We start from the raw sequence: 20029 nt of genomic DNA on the forward strand, positions 1-20029 counted from the left end.
GGCAGTTTTTTTCTAGAAACCTCTATTCATTTGCACTGAGCCTGTTTTCAAAGGAACTGCTAAAAAAAAATTAAAGGGATTTTTTTTCTTCTGAAAAGAGCACTAGATCTCCACGAGAAAACTTTGCAAATTATTTTGAACATTTCAGGAAAAACAATTGCGCACAATTTTTATGAAACCTTGTTACTAGTAACAACATTGGAAATAGATTAACCTCTTGAAATGCCTGTTTTAAAAAATATATCAGTTTGGAATTTCTGTGGAACAAGTAACTCAGTAAAGGTGATTTCTGTGTATTGCATTCGTCACTTCCAATTACAAAATAAAATGCAAACAGGAAATAAATGAAAAATAAAGAGGCTGGGAAATGTATTTTCATGCAAAGGGCTGCTAGAATATGGAATACATTAGGTATACACAAGGAGCTTTTGAAGGCAAGTCAATCACAGCATGAGAGAAGTAGAGAGCAAATTCACTGGGACTGATTGCTGGAGCAGAGCCTCACTACAAAAGAGCCTGGGGTCTGAGAATCGGGCCAGTGTGTTATAATCCTCTGTCCAACTCACTCCCACCTAATGTGGCTCCATGCCAGGATTGTAACTTCAATGTATTTACATTTAACAACAACTTACGAACAATGACAGGAAAAGACCCACTGGTCCATCCTGCCTGTCCCTCACAACTGCAATGCCTTGTGCATCACAATATATACACTCCCCTCCCCACCCCACCCCACCCAAAAGCCATGTAATCTCCTGGCAGAGGCAAAAAAAAAGATAAAAACCCAGGCCAATTGGAGGGGGGGTGGGGAAGATTCCTTTCTGACCCTCTTAGGCAATCGAAACTAGTCCAGGAGACCACTCTGTCTCCCTGATTAATGTCATGCTGTACCTATCTTTTGTACGAGGTGATCTCCGACTCAGCCAGAAACAGGTCCCGCTTTCGGTTCAAGGAATTTAGCGAATCAGCATTTATCACACAAGCCAGCAGCCTATTCCACAGATCCACTATTGTCTGGGAGAAGAACCACCTCCTGACATCTAAGCAAGTTTTGGCTGTGTAAGTCTTGAAATTGTGACTTGCATTTATATAATGCCTTTAATGTAGGAATACGTCCCGAGGGACCAAACTTTGAGCCTTCCTATTCTGTATGGCTCAGTACCAAACTGGGTGGTACATTTACTTGTTGAGCAAGCACCAGAAAATTCAACTGCCAAAGCCATGGCCGATAGGAAAATGGAGGGCTGCAGCCAACACCCGACAGGTGCAGTTGTGGTTCTGGTTTTGTAACACACGTTAAACAGTTTCAAGCCTCAAAAAGACCGGGGATTCTACAAAGAGCTGCAATGTCTTGTGCTCCCTGTAACACCTGATTTTAAACATGTTATTTTTGCCTTTAAGTACACCACCTAGATCAGTTACTGATTGAGAAGAAACAGAAATAAAACGATTTAATCTTTATTGTACCACAGGGGGAGCTTCAAATAGCCTGGGCGCCATCTCCACCTGTCAGCATGTAAGCTGCACTGTGCACATGAACCTTGAAGTGTGAGGCTTTCAGCCATTGGCTGCATAGGTGTTGATAAGCAACCATAGCCTTGGATTCCTGGAGTGCTGACAACTTCACCCCCCTCCCCCCCACACACCTGCCCCCAGAATTTCCCTTTATATCCACAACAAGTGACAATTAAAAACACATTTTCTAAACTGGGAGGGGTGGTTATGAGGAAAGAAAGACTCACTAGGTGTTTTGGAAAAATGCATACTTCACATTAATGTTTTTCAAAACAAAAATCAAAGTGTTTGTTCCTTAGTGCTGTTTTTGAATGCTCGGATTGAAAGTAGCTTCATTGTTTATGCTTTTTCTTCCTGATTAAGTGCTTGACTATCATTTCATGGCTGTATCCTCTTAGGCAATGTCACAAAACATGTACAAATTGTGAAATGTGAGGAGAGCGTGAACATTCTCTTCTTAGCGAAGTGCAAACTCCCTCACAAAGAGAGATGTACTAGGTCAAAGGCTCCCTGATGGCTCTCAGATAAATGCCTGCTGGGGAAACTGAGCCATACAAACCTAGAATGCGCCAGGTTCAAACCCTGCTCTGTGCTGAGTTAGCTGATCTAAGCTAAGGGAGCAGTAGGGGTGCTACAATTCCCCTCAGTGCCCCTGGGCTAAAGAGAGGAGAACTAAAAGCCATGGTTACTAGCCAGTAACTCCTGCTGGAAAGTGGGAGTGCGTGCGCATGGGGGCATCAGGTGAGGACAGGATCTGGTTTGGTAGTGGTGCCCCCCACTGTCAAATAGTCTGTCTAGGCTTACATGAGAAGAACTTGGTTGAAGTGCTGGAGGACTGCTCGCATCCATGGAATGGAACTGTACCTCAATGTTTAGAAGAGGGGAGAACATTTGGGAATTAAATAAAGAGCTCTCATCAGGGGTGAAATTGGTCTTCACCAGTAGCACGAAAAGGGCTCATAGCGAATCATCAGCCCATTTTACACCTCTCCCAATTTGATGGTAGAAAAGGAAATCGGGTGTGGTGTAAAGTGGGCTGCCAATCTGCTATGAACCCGCCTCGTGCTACTGGCGACCAATTTCACTCCCATCAAGTTCACAAAGGTAAGTGCAGATGAGTGAGTCCATTCAGGCCATCTAACCCATCCTTCCCTAGAAACATATAATCTCCCATCACAGTGCCCAACTGCCTCTTGAATGATTCCAGAGTTTTTGCCACTACTCCTCTCCCCAGAGACCATTCCAGGTGTGAATTACTATTTGCGCAAAGAATCGCTTCCCAACATTGATTCTGAACTCACCTTTTACCAGTTTGTACCTCTGTCCCCAGTTCTGGTTTAACTTTAAATATTGCTCAGGATTAACCCTTTTCTGTTTCACTTAGTAGCTCGTATCGCTCCATAATGTCTCCTCTCCTACTGCTCCCTTAATGGCTGAAGAGCCTGAATTTTCCTAGCCTTTTCTCAGAGCTCAGTCCTCTGGAAGGCCACAGTTTATATGGGATGCACACAATAAAAATACACTAAAGCAAGACACCTGTTACCAGGGAGCCACTGAGAGGCCGCAGCAAAACAGAATCTGTGTTATTTCGCCTCTTAACATTGCTAGCTGTGTGCATGTGCATTCCTAACTTTTGGCCATGCATTAAATTGCGGCCAAATATTTTACTTCCTTTTAACCATCAGGAATTCCGGCGGCTTTAAAGCAGCCACTTCTGTTAACAAGGAAAGACAGCCAATCTTTTTTTCCTCTGTTGGGTTACCTCATCTTGCAGACTCAGAAATCCCGAACATCCGTTCTAAGGACTCATCTGTCTGATTTGATTAGTACCAAAGGAGCAGTTTTTAACACAAATAGTTCTAGTCACACTGGGAAATTGTTGGGCCTTTTGTTTCAATACGGTGAACTGTAACAAATGGTGAAGCTGAGGCTGGGCTCCTGTCAATCATAATTACCAAATCTATTATAGGGTTGAAGTCAAATGTTCCTTCCGCTTCCCAAGGCCTCCTGGCTAAAGTCGGCAAATTTCTGTCTGCTATCACAGGCCAAAAACCCATATCCGCCCACACCCTTAGCACCGATTAGTGGTGTCGGAACATACTGTGATGATCTTCATGAACAAATAGCCTTCCAACACTCACTGTCCAGGCTCACACGTGAGGAATGGCCACTTGGGTGAGTAACTGAAGGGAATCCAGTGCCCCTGGGACTGTACCCCAGCAATGATGTCACCTACATCCTGACCATCTCTTTGTAAGAACATGAGAATTTATAAGCATGTGAAAAGGCCTTTCGGCCCAATAAGCCCTTCTCCATTCATAGATCAATCCCACCTACTGACCTTCTCACCACATCCCTCGGACCCTTCTCCAGAAATGCATCGAATTGTCTCTCGGCTCTATACCACCACTTCAATGTCCTTCTTTGCTAACTAATACCACTACTCTCACCCTTTGGATAAAAAGCTCTCCTGGGACTTCCCTTCTTACTCCTAACTTCCTAATTTTTAATTTGTGTCCCAGTGTGACTGGGTTCCTCTGGTTGCTGTGTAACAGTATCGTAAACCAATGCAGGAAGACTCATCTGCTCAATATTTCTTTTTGAACATGTTTATGGTTTTGCTAAAATAAGCAGAGAACATCTTTCAACATTTGTTTACAAGGTTACCACAGACCAGAGAAAATCATCCACACTCTCCTTATGATCCCTTTACCATAGTAAACAATTAGTGGAATATGAGTTTTATTTAATCAGTGAGGAAGGTGGCATATCTCACCAAGAAAACCAATATGAGATTGCTGTAAGGCCGAACTCTTGAAGCCTAAACACCACAAGCCGCTGTGTCACCCATCCTTGTGCACTTCATATGTCCCCTCTCACTGCCAGCCACAATTGAAAAGTGTGTGCGCGTATGTGGTGAGTACAGGATCGGGGTGAGGTGTGATGCCTTCCACTGTCAAATAGCCTGCGGACGCTCTCACATGAAGAATTGACACTTGGCTGAGGTACTGGGCCTGGTGCCCGTGGGAGTCGAAGACTTCAGAAGAGGATTAAAGGATAAAATTGGCACCCCCCTCCCACCTCACACTGGCTGACAAGCATCTTCCCTGCGATACTTCAGATGCTACTCCGATGAGGTCTGGAGCAGGATCTGCTCCATGTTGCGTGGCCATGCGCCATCGAAACGCATTAATGCAACTGCTTAAAAGTTCATCTCTGATTTAATCTCAATGTTGTTTGGAAGAGCACCAATTAAATCTGGATTCAGCCGTTTGCAACTGGGTGCTGCACACTATGTATATATTTTTTTATTCGTTCATGGGATGTGGGCGTCGCTGCAGTCCGTGTGGTGAAAGGGCTCCCACAGTGCTGTTATACAGGGTGTTCCTTGAAACACCCTTCATCGCTGGCCATTTTCTTCAATCAAAGTGCAATTGTTTTCCCAGTGGTAGAAGGTGACATGAGGAAGAACGTTTTTACACAGCGAGTGGTTGGGATCTGGAATGCACTGTCAGACGGGGTGGTGGAGGGAGATTCAATCGTGGCTTTCAAAAGGGAATTGGATAAGTACTTGAAAGGAAAAAATTTGCAGGGCTACAGGGATAGGGCAGGGGAGTGGGACTAACTGGATTGCTCTTGCATAGAGCCGGCACGGACTCAATGGGCCGAATGGCCTCCTTCTGCACTGTAACCTTTCCATGATTCTAGGGTGTTGGTTGAGGAAGAAATGTTGGCCAGCACACTGGGAAAACTCCCTGCCCTTCTTCAAGAAATGTCACAGGATCATGAATGTGCAGTTGGACCACCAGAACAGGGCTTAGTTTAATTCACTGTAACAATGCAGTGCTCTCTTAGTGCTGCAGTGTGGGTGTCAGCCGTGGCTCAGTGGTAGCACTCTGAGTCAGAAGGTTTGTGGGTTCAAATCCCACTCCGGAGACCTGAGCACAAAATCTAGGTTGACACTCAAGTGCAATAATGAGGGAGTGCTGCACTGTTGGAAGTGCCATCTTTCAGATGAGACATTAAACCAAGGCCCCATCTGCCCTATCAAGTGGATGTAAAAGATCCCATGGCACTATTTTGAAGAGGAGCAGGGGCGTTCGTTTAAATAGAAATGAAGAGCGATCAGGTGCAGCACACAGGCCTGGGATTGGGAAAGAATTTCTTGAGAGATGTGCCCAGCGACAGTGAGGTAAAAGTTAAATTTCTTTCTGATTGTGGAGGCAATCAGCAAGTTATGACAGATTTTTTTAATGCCGTGGACACATTTAAAATATGAGATGCAGTACGTGCAAAACTTCTATTGTATAGACCAGGGATTCTCCCATAGCACCGCTCACAGTACGTCAGAGGATAGATAGGAGAGGAGCATTATACCATGTAAAACACAATCCTAAAGAGTAGGTGAGTGTCCCTTAGGCTACAAAATCTAATTGCTAAGTAAACGCTAGGTCAGGATAATTGTTATTCGGGCTGGAGATCGGAACTGTGGCTTTGCTTGTGGAAAGGTCAATTAAGAGCTTGCAGACTTTATGCTTCTAATATTTCAAGTTCCTTAAGAGTTTTCTGTACATTCCAAATGACTGCCTTTGTTTCTAAATATATAGTCTTTGAGTGTGACACAGATATTTGCTTTAGATTGTGTGTGATATCTGAACCCCATCCACTAGCTTAAAAATCCACTCCCTCCGCCACCGGTGCACTGTGGCTGCAGTGTGTTCTATCTACAGGATACACTGCAGCAGCACATTACAACAGTGACTACATTTCAAAAGTACTTCACTGGCTGTAAAGCACTTTGGGACATCCTGAGAACGTGAAAGGCGCTTTATAAATGCAAGACTTTCTTTAGCAAGTCGCCAAGGCTTCTTCGACAGCAGCTCCCAAACCTGCAACCTTCACTAACCTAGAAGGACAAGGGCAGCAGGTGCATGGGAACACCATCAAGTTTCCCTCCAAGTCATACACCATCCCGACTTGGACATATATCGCTGTTCCTTCATCATTGCTGTGTCAGAATCCTGGAGCTCCCTACCAACATGTATTGTGGGTGCACCTTCGTTCACCACATGGACTGCAACGGTTCAAGAGAAAGCCCACCATCACTTTCTCAAGGGCAACTGGGGATGAGCAATAAATGCCAGCCTTGCCAGTGACGTCCATATCCCAAGAATGAATAATGAAAAAAAGTGAAATGCACAGGAACTGCACACATACATGACATTTTTATAATGTTATTAGTGAATCTATTGCTGCGTTGCACACAGTTAGTCAGGGAATGTTCTGCTTTATAAAGACAAGAGGTTCGTTTCATAACATCAGGGTTCTAACTTGTGGGTCATTAACATTTTATATTTCATTTTCAAAAATATGATACAGTTTATAGTTGAGCAAAATAGCTTTGAGTTACCCCGTCGTCCTTAATGATAAGAGATTAAGTCCCAGCCTCGAGGTATTTGCTGCCCTGGTAATAAGAAGGAATGATTAATGGATCATAAAACCTCTTACAGCAACATCAGTCATATATCACAGTACAATGAGTTAGAACAGGAATCATTCTGCAGCTCCATGTGGAATGTGGAATGTGCACTGCAGTTACTGATCTCGCTCACTCAGTAAATGATTAATGTAACCAGGGCCTCCCAGTATGTTGTGGTGTCATCTTTTCCTTGGGTCTGTCCTGACCTAAGTAACATTATTAGCTTAGGATAATTTATATTATAATTATTCACATACTTTGTCCCCTCAAGCACTTTTTTTCCCCTCATGCTTCTGGTCTCACAACACACCTGTGCAAAGAGGACCAGGGGGCAACCTTTTTGGGTGCGACCCCTAACCGGCCACCTATGCATGACTGAGTGGCAATCCGACTGTTAATCTCTCCTCGTGTTTAGATGCCTGGATGTAACTTGGTGTCTTCCTCTGATGCCTTATTTGTGATGTGAAATCCCAGAATTAACCCCTAAGTGTTAATTCCAAAATCATTGCCTGGTACGGTCCTGAGCCATAGAGGCCCAAATATCCCAAGGTCAAACTTGGTCTGTGCTGACTTAGCTGATCTCAACTGGGATGGTAGTTGACTTCATCACCTCTGGACCAGACAGGGAATAAAATTGAGTCTTCATTCCCATTACTATCTACTGACTCCTGTGTCGATGCTGAATGAGGATAGGAACACGCACCCCAAACAAATGACCCATAGATATGAGCTCACACATGAAGATGGCCGCTTATTGAGGTATCGAAGGGCACCTAGTGCCCACGGAACTGTACGCCAGCAGGAGTCAAAGGAGAGGAACAAAATCTATGCAATACCATCCTGAGACACAAGATGTTGGAACACTGGGCAGCCATTTTGTTGCTGCTTTGCATACTAAAATCTAATTGCTTTGCTGACAAAACATAAGAATGCACAGAATGAAGAAAGTCCTTTTGCCCTCCCAAAGATTGCTTACAATCCATGAATGGACACTAGTCCATTTAATGAGCTCAGCAAAGATTCTGTAAAGTCTACTCCTGGTCCACATAAAATCAATTAAGCAAAAATATGTATTAGCCTTGTTTGTTGGTTTGCTGGCTTTGTTCTCAAGTCCTTTGACCCTGGTCTTGGAACCCTCTCTCCCCTAACCTCAAATTTTCTTTCCCTTAATCTCAAATCTCTCTGGTTTCATTTTAGGTTCCCTGCTTTGATCTTGTGTCCCTCTATTCTTGAGCTTTGATTCTGAGAACTCTGATATTGTCTTGATGTTGGATAAGGTCTAGATCTCATCACACTATCCGTGATTTAATTCCTTGAACTTTGATCTAAGGACCCTTAAGCTCTGATATTGACTCACCCAAACCCTAATTTAAGATTCCCAGGCTGTGCTACCTCGAGCGCTGATCTCTGGAGCTGATCTCCAGTAAGCCACAATTTGATCAAATTGATAACTAAAGCTTTGATGTGTGCTATGACCATGAAGCTTTGAAGATGCTAAAAGCACCTTGGCCACATCCTTTTTCAAGATATTTGCAAGGCTGCCAATCTTAGCAGAACATCGATCTTCAGAAACAAAAATGAAAAGCTTGCACTGTTCAGTGTGGGACCTTTGCCAACAGAATTTGTGCCAATAAAGTGCACTTAAAAAGCAATGAGAAAGACTAGAAATAAACAGTGCAAGACAAAGCACTTTGATATGCCAGGGTGAGGGTGTGTCTCTCTGATTTGCAAGACCGTTGACATCCATCTTGGTAATGTCATGAGGAAGTCCCGAGTAGAGGAAAGGCACTTCCTCAGCCAGCAGGACAATCACCAATGGACTGTTCCCATTCACTATTAGCAACCACTGATGGAGCGGCATTTAAAGTACAATACTGAGGGAGTGTTGATTTTGTTGGAGCTGCCATCCTTCGGATGAGATGTTATACCAGGGCACTGTCTACCTCTTCAGGTGGGTGTTCGAAATCTCAAGGCAACATTCAAAGAAGTGCAGAGTTTTCTGAGGGTTCTGGTCAACATGCATCCCTCAACCAACATCACCACAAGCAGATTAATTGGCCATTCATCTAATTGCTCTTTGTGAGAGGTCGTTGTGTGCAAAATGGCTGCTACGTTTGCCTGCATATGAACTGTCACTGCATTTCAAAATAATTCACGGTATGTGAAGCTCTTTGCAGTGTTTATGAGAAATGTGATAAGGTTCTACATAAATACAAGTCTTTTTTCTTTGAACTAACATCGCTAAAACAGATTATCTGGTCATTTATCTCATTGCTGTTTGTGGGACCTTGCTATGTGCAAATTGACTGCCACGTTTCCCTACATTACAACACAGACTACACTTCAAAAGCACTTCATTGGGTGTAAAGCACTTTGGGACATCCTGAGGTCACGAAAGGCGCTATATAAATGCAATTCTTTCTTTCTTTCTATATCCGTATGTATTCTATTTTAGCCCTTTTCTGGATAGAGGTCCTGGAGATCTTGAATGGAGTGACAAGTGAGGAAATTCCAGCCTTGTCATTGCACTGCATCTGGGACACACAACAGAAATACCCCTTATCTACTGTCAGAGTGTTAGTATGTGAACCTGCATTTCTGAAATGTTTAGTTGTAATGAAATGGAATATACCTTACAAGGCCACACTGGAAAAAGAGAGATGTTAGAAAATATAGATCGACATAGGGTGGCAGTATAGACTGATAGGGAAATTGGACAGGTTCCAGGAAATACGTGTTGACATGGGTATATGGGAACTAAGGAGAAGTTGAACGGACTTGAGTGGTAGACAGAGCAGAGGCTGCGTGTAGGGATTCCACACAAAGTGAGTTTGGGCAGTCTTAATCCAGGTCCGAGTGGGCATGGGCCCACTGCACAAAACTGCCACCTTCTCAACGGCAATTAGGGATGGGCAATAAATGCCGGTCTCGCCAGCGACGCCCACATCCCATGAACAAATTTTAAAAAAATTGTCAATCTCACCAAGGCTGGTCACAAAATGGCTACTGTAAAGGGCTATATTACGTTTTAAAGTTATTTTGGGCATTTAGCAGCAAGCTACCCTTAATTGGTCATTAAAATGGCAGTCTTACTTAGAGAGGCCACTGCTGTGAGAATTAGCAGTGGAAGACACTCTTCCAGGATTGGAGCAGAGGCATCTTTATTGGGGCAGAGTGGGGGAAGCTTTACTCTGTGCTGCACCTGACCTGGGAAGGGTCTTGATGCTGAAAATGGGTACCTGAAATGGAAAATATTCCATTCCTCAGCCGCTAACATCCCTCACCTCTCAACAAAGCACAAAACAAAGATCAAAAGAAAAGGAAACATTTACTAGCAGTCTCGTCTTATCAACTACCTGAGCTGCACTGTTAAGCATTCTGCTGTTGCCAACAGGTCCAGGTGTTTTTGGTTCTAAATAGACTGATGATGTAATATATCTTAAGGCTTGGAAGAAGAGATAAAAACTATTTAAGAAATGTTGGCATTGTTCAAAGGCCCAAGGCCTTGCTTTAACATGCTGGAAATGTCAGAAATGGCCCAGCATTATGATGACCCTGTATCTGTGGTATGATAGTTATTCTTTACATCTTGATACAGATTGTGCTTCAGATGAACTACACGCACTGCTAAATATAGCTTTCTCATCTGTTTACATCGAGAGATTTTCAGCCTCAGTAAAGACACTCAGTCCTCCCACAACTTAATGGGTGAAAGCGCACCCAGTGTGGTACAGAGTGATACAGATCAGAACGTCACAGGTTCGGTCCAAGGTCTGTGCTGAGTCAGCTGATCACAGCCAGGGTCGCATTTTATACAGTACAACTGACCACAATGTCCCTGGACTGCAGGGAGGGCGAAAATCCAGCTCCAGATTGTTATCCATTGAGCCCCGGAAAGTATGTGTGTGGCTATAGATGTGGATGTTGAGGGCAGGATTGATTTGGTTGTGATGTCCCCCATGCCCCACTGTTGTACAACTCACTATTCAGACTCTCACATGAAGAATAGCCACTCAACTGAGGTACTAGCGGACGGACTGCCAACATCTGAGAGACGAAAATCAATTGTACGAAGAGAGCTGGTACGCAAAGTGAAAGGTCCAACCTCCACAAGGTGCAACTCTATGTAGTCATTGTATAAATTGGTCTCGATAAAAAACACACGCACACATACATGCATACATAGAAACACGCACACATACATGCATACATATAGAAACACGCACACATACATAGACACACATGCACGCACAAACACACAGGCACACATGCACAGACATACACGTGAACATATACATATACACAGGAGAGTGAGCAGACTATTTGACCATGGTATACATCACAACTGTGTTAGCCATGGCTTAGTGGTAACACACTTGCCTCTAAGCCAGAAGGTTGTGGGTTCGAGCCCCGCTCCAGAGACTTGAGCACAAAATCTCGGCTGATGCCCCAGTGCCGTACTGAGGGAGTGCTGCACTGTCGGAGATGCCGCCTTTCAGATGCAACGTTAAACCGAGGCCCCGTCTGCCCTCTCAGGTGGACATAAAAGATCCCACGGCACTATTTCGAAGAAGAGCTGAGGAGTTCTTCCCAGTGTCCTGGCCAATATTTATCCCTCAACCAACATCACTAAAACAGATTATCTGGCCATTATCACATTGCTGCTTGTGGGATCTTGCTGTGCGCAAATTGGCTGCTGTGTTTCCAATGGCTGTTGCATTACAACAGTGACTACACTTCAAAAGTACTTCATTGGATGTAAAGCACTTTGGGATGTCCAGAAGTCATGGGAGGTGCTATATAAATACAAGGCTTTCTTTCTTAACTGAGCCCAACACTGTCCTCACTTAATATTCACACACCCGGACTTTCTAGCACAGCGATTAGGAGCAGGAAACCTGGCTGCTTTTCTGTGCCTTCCTTAGTTCAAGGCTGCCGAGGTCAATTGTGGCATCTCAACCGCTGCCTTGACAAAGACCAATGAACTCAGCACAGACGGGGGATTGTTCCTGGGCTGTACGGCTCAGTCCCACGCTACAAAATAATACATGAAAGGAGAGAGAGAGAGAGAGAATGAAAAAAATACGTAAGCACCATTGCCTTGAAGGTCACAGCCAAATCCAGAAAGTACATCTGTTTATAAGAATTATTTGGATCGAGCCTCATGGGCGATGGTCCCGTGATTTCCCAATCTGCCGACTGCCCCCCTGAGCCTCCCCCATCTCAAAGATTTGGCTCAATGGGGTAATGCTCAGAGCAGCAATGTCATGGCGATAGCAAACATCACCTAAGTGCACACTTTTAAACCTCTCAGCTACGCTCTGCTACATCATGGAGAAAATACTTGTGAAAGGCGCCACTTGCCTTGACTTGCTGTTCCAACAAAATGGTAGTTAAAGCTCCAAGGCACGGATTCTTGCTTCCAGCAGAAAGGTTGCGGTTGCTGAATCTAAATTAAAATGTGCAATAAAAAATTATAATTAACATGGAAGTATGTGTTGGATCACGTCTGCATATGAAGCATATCACACCTGTAACAGGGAGTTTATATTACAGTGCATGTTCTACTTGTGTAATTGGAGAATGTGAGTGGGAGAGTCTCAATTATGGTACAGGATAGGTCACATACAGGATGAAAAAGAAAGAAACAAAGTCGTTCATTCGTTCGACTTCAAAGCATATTTCAGCCAAAGTACTTGTGAAGTGTAGTCACTGTTGTAATGTAGGGACACACGGCAGCCAATTTGCACACAGCAAGGTCCCACAAACAGCAACGTGATAATGACCAGATAATCTGTTTTAGTGATGTTGGTTGAGGGATAAATATTGGCCAGGACACGGGGGGAGAACTCCCCTGCTCGTCTTCAAAATAGTGCCACGGGATCTTTTACGTCCACCTGAGAGGGCAGACAGGGCCTCAGTTTAATGTCTCATCCAATAGACGGCACCTCCAACAGTGCAGCACCCCCATCAGTAACGCACTGAGAATGTCAGATTTTGTGCTCAAGTCTCTGGAATGTGACTTGAACCCATAACTTCCTAACTCAGAGGTGAGAGTGCTGCTACTGAGCCACGGCTAACGCTACAGTGTCAGTACTGTATATTAAGTGTTTTATAGTGCTAGCTTTGCTTAGATGGTAGCCCTCACGAACTAGAAGATTGTGGGTTCAATCCCCACTCCCAGACTTCAGCACACAATCTAGACCGACAAGCCTGGGCAGTACTGAGGGAGTGCTACATGGTTGGCGGCACTGTCCTTCAGATGAGATGTTAAACAGAGGCTCCATCTGCCTGTTTCAACGCTTCAGGTGGAGGATAAACATTTTGTGACTCTACTCAAAGAAGAGCAGGGAGCTCTCCTCGCGCCCTGACCAACATTCCTCCTTCTGCCAACACCACCAAAGAAATCCTCCCTTGGATCCGAGAGAGGGTTGAGTTGAAGGGAGGGTTAAAAGGGAGAGGGGGGAACGATCCCTAAAGAGTAAAGTTGTTCCATTCCCCAGTGGTATCATCCTTCACCTTGACGAGGACAGAAGTTCATTCGCAGGTCAGATACAGAGTAAAGCATAAGGCACAAAGCCATCTTCGAAAATGGGAGATTTGTTGCAGATGTTCGAGTCACTGGGGACGGGAGGTGGTGAGGAGGGGAGGGGAGATGCTGCGTTGAAGAGGGTCCAACTCAACTTATTCTCAATATGAAATGAACAGATTGTTATGAAGCAATTCCTATTGAACTCTCGCTGGATGCCAATCTCAGCACATTCCACCAGGGTTTACACCAGGGTACACAATTTATTAGATAATCTATAAACAGACCAGCTTTACGCAATGGTTATCACGTCTCGGAGAATAAAAGCCGCCTTTCATTTTTATAAGTTTCTATAAGGTTAATGTGTTTTCTTAAACATAATTCTTTCTCTTTTAGAATCCATGGAGTGATCTTTGTGTTTTAATTTTAAAAAAAAAACAACAAATTATGGGGTGAGGGTGAGGGGGGCAGAAAGTTGGGGTGATGTGTGGATCAGCCACTGGCTTTACACCTCTGGGTTCTCACCGTTCAAAGCCAGCCCAGAGCGAAAGTGTGCTGACTGTAAGGGTGCTGCATGAAGAGAGTTTGGGAAATCTCAATCCAGTTCCCAGTGGACAATGGTTCACAGGACAAGGTGAAATTGGCACGGTCACGTAGAGAGGTCGAAGGGCGGGCTGGTGTGGGAAATGGAAAAAACGCTACACTGGTGCAACACCTCATCTAAGTCGCCATTCTCCATGTGTGAGCTTAGGTAGTGAGCACCAGCTGAGCAACCGTGTGAAGCATCACAGCCTGTTTCTTCTATTTGGGTACTCTCTCCTCTTAGCTCAAATGGAGCTCTTGTATCTCCTCCATTGCTAAAGTTGTCTCAAAGTTGATTGTTCATTTTCCTTTCGTACTAAACACTTCTTTTCTCCTCACAACTCTTGACTCTTTATAAAATTCAGCTATCCAAGACTCAAGCACTTCTTCAGTATCCTTGAAGATTCTTTTACCACCTTTGTTGAATTACTGGAGAAAGCACAAGAAAAGGTTTTTTGCTTCCAATTTCTAGCCTCTCTCACTCTCCATTGCAATCTTCCATGTCTTTCTCTATTTTATTAATAAATTATGTCAATTCTTCTCTGAATTTTCCTCTCTTGGTTCCTCCAAATGCCCAGAGGTGGTAATGGAGGAGTCTGGGATGTTGGCTGATAGATATGATTCTGTGAGTATGTTTATGTCAGGCTGTTGCTTTAACTCGCCTATGAGACAGTTCTTCTAACTTGGGCACCAGGCCCCAGATGTTAGTGAGGAGGACGTTGCAGGGTTAACTGGGCTGTGATTGCTGTAGTCTTATCCGGTTACAGTGGCTAGGTCATTGCTGATAGGTCCCTCCGATTTTCTTCTTATTGAACAACTGGGTGGCTTGCTAGGCCACTTCAGAAGCATTAAGAGACAACCACATATTGAGGGACAGGAGTCACACGTAGGCCAGACCAGGTAAGGGTTGGAAGCTCTTTTCCCCGAAGGGTTATTAGTGAACCAGTTGGGTTTTTACAACAATCCATAAACTCGCAAGGTTATTTTTCATAAGTATTCCATATTTTGTTATGCATCCAATTCACCTTTGTGATTGATGGAGTTGGCTGGCCGATTGGCACATGGGGCATTCACAGAGAGGGTGTGAGCAGGGAGTATGTGGTTGAAGAAACACGATGCAGTGAATTGCATGCACGATATATCTGGGGTGCTTTAAAGAAAAATGTCCTTTATTCACCATGGAAACTGGGAGCTCCATTCCTTGTACGCAAATGTCCAAATACAGTTATTCTGCACTCCCTGAGCTAGGATTGAGTACAGTTTTATCCCCCAAGTATTTCTGTGTCCCGAGAAGCCACCAGGGCAACGTTCTTGAGACACTGTCCTCGTTATAGTTGCCTCTGGCTGCATCCCACTGCTGTGTCACTTAATATACACAGCTGCACACATCAGAGCCTTGATTCCTCAGTACTTATCTCCATAGAATAATACACGGCGCCTCCAAGGAGGGCGGAGGCTCTTGCTTGGCAAAATTATAGTTTAATCATAACTTATAGCCGCTTTGCACGTATCAGATGTCTGACTGAACACACCCACTGCCGAGCCTCAAATACGTCCCGTCTCACAACATGAAAGACACAGAAATATTTGAGTGACTGTCCTTCTCACTCACAAACCTCTTTCGACCTTTTGCTGCAATGGATAAGAAAACCAGTGTGTGAGAGACAGAGAGAGAGAGAGAGAGAGAGGGGGGAAAAGAAAACGAAATTGTATTTATACAAGTTTTACCTGGTCAATCTCAGGATATGGGCGTCGCTGGCAAGATAAGGTGGCGGTGGGTCTTCTTCTTGAATTGCTGCAGTCGGTGCGGTGTCATTAAAAAGGCGAATGGAATGTTGGCCTTTATCTCAAGGCGGCTGGAATACAAAGGGCTGGAAGTTAAGTTACAGTTATATAAAGCTCTGATTAGATCCCACTTCGAGTACTGTGCTCAGTTCTGGGCACCACATTTCAGGAAGGATATAATGACTTTGGAGGGAGAGCAGCGCAAATTTACGAGAGTGATACCGGGGTTACAAGGGTTATATTATGAAGACCGGTTGTGTAGACTAGGCTTGTATTCTCTTGAGTGTAGAAGATAAGAGGCAATTTAAAGGATTTGATAGGGTAGATAGAGAGAAACTATTTCCTCTGGCCGGGGTGGGGGGACCAGGATAAGGGGGCATAACCTTAAAATTAGAGCTAGGACGTTCAGGGGTGATTTCAGGAAGCACTTCTTTACGCAAAGGGGAGTGGAAATCTGGAACTCTCCCCCCCAAAAAGCTGTTGAGGCTGGGGGTCAATTGAAAATTTCAAAACTAAGATTGATAGATTTTTTTGTTAGGCGAGGGTATTAAGGCTTACGGAACCAAGGTGGGTGGATGGAGTTAACAGCCATGATCTAATTGAATGGTGGAACAGGATCAAGGGGCTGAATGGCCTGCTCCTGTTCCTATGGTGAAGGTGCTCCCAGAATGCTGTTAGGTAGGGAGTGCTAGGATTTTGACCCAGCGACAACGAAGGAATGAAGATACATGTCCAAAGTCAGGTTGGTGTGAGACTTGGAGGGGAACTTTGGAAGTGGTGGTGTTCCCATGCACCTGCTGCCCTTGTTCTTCTAGGTGGTGGAGGTCGCAGGTTTGGGAGGTGCTGGGGTGCATCTTGTAGATGGTACACACTGCAGCCACGGTGGATGGTATCCAGGAGCGGGAACCCAGGAAGATTTATTTTTACCCCTCCCTCCCTCCCTTATATAAGGGCACTGAGGCCAATTATGAGCCCTAATTGCTGCCATGACTGATATCAGCCAACTCAGCACAGATCGGGGGGGGTGGAACCAGGGTCTCCCCTGCTCTGTCGGGCCCAGGTCCACACTGAATTGGGTGTTTACCAAGTTACAAAAGGTCGTGGGTTCAAGTCCCACTCCAGAGATTTGAGCACATAATCGAGGCTGACATTTCAGTGCAGTACTGAGGGAGTGCCGCACTGTTGGAGCTGCCGTCTTTCAGATGAAATGTTAAACCGAGGCCCCGTCTACCCTCTCACCCTCAACCAACACCTAAAACAGATGATCTGGTTACGTACCTATCTATGTTCCTTCCTTCCTCCAAGGAAAGATTCAGCCCATGGCCCTCGTGTTCTGCAACCCCCTCATCCGTTAGACTTGCTGACACTAAAATTGGTCAGGGTTGCTGTATATGGGCAGTGTTGGGGGAGAGAAGCATGTCCTACCCGGTGCCAATGTTTGCTCTGCTGCTGCTGTTGAAACCTCATTGGAAAGTTTAATAATTAATGAGTGTCTCCACATCACGACACACAGAAGGAAGTGGGAGAATCGGTTTATAGATTTTAGAAACCGCCAGACTTCCCATTCGAAAAATGAGCCAGCTCGATCAGACCAGGACATAGACAACTCTGCTCCCCTCCCCCTGTGTACCAACCTCAGACCCCTTGTGGGTTGATCTCAGCTCATTTAAACACTTATAATGAGATAAGAATCTCCCACCCAGGGAGATGCTGGCTGGGATTTAGCCTACAGGGAGCTAATCAATAGTGGTTTTGATTTCTTCCATTCATTGTTTTCTGTAAGTTCACAGTTGAAAGTGGAGGAGAGTTCAGAGGAAGAGTAAATAAAATACTCACAAATTCCTGAAATTGTGACGACACGGGGAAACACATGGAAGATGTTATACGGTGTCTCGATGAATGATACAAGTACCAGGCTACACTTACACTGGATGGTGATGTGGGTGACACACTGATCAATCTCTGGAGCCCGGGTTTCAACCCAGCCCGGACTGATGGGATGAAAGTCTTCGTCGTCTGCTGGCTGTAAGGGACTTTGGGATAGACGTGATCCAATTCCCTCATTCAGATGGGCCGCAAGGTGGCTGGAAGAAGAAACAGTAAAATGTCACATTGGTGCTGTGGGGAGAGGGGATGGGGAGGGGGAGGTAGGTGGGCGGGGTTTGGGGGGGGAAGGAGATCGCTTCACAGGTTTGGGCAGAGTAGAGGCAGCATTACTCTGCATCTAGCACCTGACACTGGCCAAAGCAGGATCATGACCCATTCCTCAGCATTCAAATCCCTCCCATTAATGAGCACCAAAAAAAACCCCACAAGCAAAACAGTCACATGTTGCAGTATAAGTGTCTCTATCCTTTTGATGTTTGGATATTGATCAGCAAGTTTATAAAAGGTATTGCCATCAGATAATAGGTATCGCCAGGCAACAGAGAACAATAAACGACAGCCAGGAGGGTCTGACGGACATTAAGCCAATGACCGATGGGTGAAGTGTGATTGAGAGGAAGATCGTGCTGTCTGTTTTAGCTGGACCAGGTGATTTACTCTCAGAAAACTGAGGAAAAATGATAGTGACACTAGTATATATATTACTAGTGTGAAAGGAAAAGAACTTGCATTGACTTAGCACCTTATCACATCTCTCAGAAATGTCCCTAAGCAGTTCACCCAACCAATTACTTTTGGTGAGCCTTCTTCTTGAACTGCTGTGGTCCGTGCAGTGAAGATGCTCCCAACAACATTGTTAGGTGGGGAGTTCCAGGATTTTGGCCCAGCGACGATGAAGGAACGGGCGATATATGTCCAAGTCGGGATGGTGTGCGACTTGGAGAGGAACTTGGAGGTGATGGTGTTTCCCATGCACCCGCTGCCCTTGTCCTTCTAGGTGGCAGAAGTCGCGAGTTTGGGAGGTGCTGCCGAAGAGGCCTTGGCGAGTTGCTGCAGTGCATCCGGTGGATAGAACACACTGCAGCCACTGTGCGCCGGTGGTGGAGGGAGTGCTGGCCTGACTCAGTGGGTAGCACTCTCAACCCTCTGAGGCAGAAGGTCATGGGTTCAAGTCCGACTCCAGAGATTTGATCATAAAGTCTAGGCTGATGAGGCATTAAACTTCTGCCCTCCCAGGTGGACATAAAAGATCCCTCGGCACTATTTCGAAGAAGAGCAGGGGAGTTCTCCCAGTGACCTGGCCAATATTTATCCCTCAACCAAAACCACTATAACGGATTGTCTGGTCATTTTCTCGTTGCTGTTTGTGGGATCTTGCTGTGCGCAAACTGGCTGCTGCATTTCTTAAATTACAACAGTGACTACACTTCAAAAGTACTTCATTGGCCGAAAAGCGCTATATAAACGTAAATCTTCTTTCGTGTACCTGTGAGATTCTGTTGAACGAGGAAAATCATTCAGGAAAAAAAAATCACAAGGCAGAAAATTTAAAAACAAAGAGACACAGAATTTTTTTGGCCTGGGCTCAAATATTCAGACAATCTCTGTACTGCGAGGCCTTTGTGGCATGTTGGCAGGAGCAGAGTGACAGGGAAATAATGGAATTGGAAAAGCAGGAAGATGGAAGTTTGATTCACCAGGAAGGATGTGAGGGAGCAGCGAGAGATACACGTTCCAGTCAGTTCACACACACCCTAAAGAGAGAGAGAGAGAGAGAGAGAAAAAATCAAAATGATTTGTCTTTTCAAGGAACCATTCAGACACATACTGCCGGGATACAACGGGACTGATTGGAAGCAGCCATTCTATTTATGGAGCAGTCTTGCATTAATTATCATTTCAGAACAGCCTCAATATCCCCATCACAATAAAACCGATAGCTTTTGTGAACTTAACGGGACTGCTTATTCACCCCCACATTATTGGAAGACTTTGGTTGTGACTTTGGTTCTGCTTGAATGGTTCAAACGGATTCAGAAATCTTCAAGATTTCCCCCCTTGGTCTCCACAGTCCCTGAGCTTCCTATGGGAGGACAGTCACTGTACCTGGACACATACAATAACTCAAAGGCCACTACACCATGTCCATCTGCCTTGACATCTTGGCTGCTGTGTTCTGGACACAGGCTCCAGTATATTATCTCTGGGGTCGAATTTAACTGATTCCCTGCTGGATGAGAACCGGACGGCAG

General features: G+C 44.9%; 1 long non-coding RNA gene across 2 annotated transcripts; it reads right to left on the reverse strand.

Moving 5' to 3' along the window:
* Positions 1 to 6790: 6790 nt before the first annotated feature.
* Positions 6791 to 17902, reverse strand: LOC137301600 (uncharacterized). 2 transcript variants are annotated; one of them, XR_010958318.1, is made up of 4 exons: positions 17817 to 17902; positions 15834 to 15961; positions 12359 to 12443; positions 6791 to 6979 (listed from the first exon to the last, which is right to left on the reverse strand). It is a non-coding gene; the product is annotated as an uncharacterized lncRNA (long non-coding RNA). The 2 variants fall into 2 exon arrangements; XR_010958317.1 differs by lacking the exon at positions 17817 to 17902 and adding an exon at positions 17169 to 17271.
* Between the last annotated feature and the right edge of the window lie 2127 nt (positions 17903 to 20029).

Source organism: Heptranchias perlo, chromosome 34, assembly GCF_035084215.1.
Source record: "Heptranchias perlo isolate sHepPer1 chromosome 34, sHepPer1.hap1, whole genome shotgun sequence".
In the NCBI taxonomy this organism is placed as follows: Eukaryota; Metazoa; Chordata; class Chondrichthyes; order Hexanchiformes; family Hexanchidae; genus Heptranchias; species Heptranchias perlo.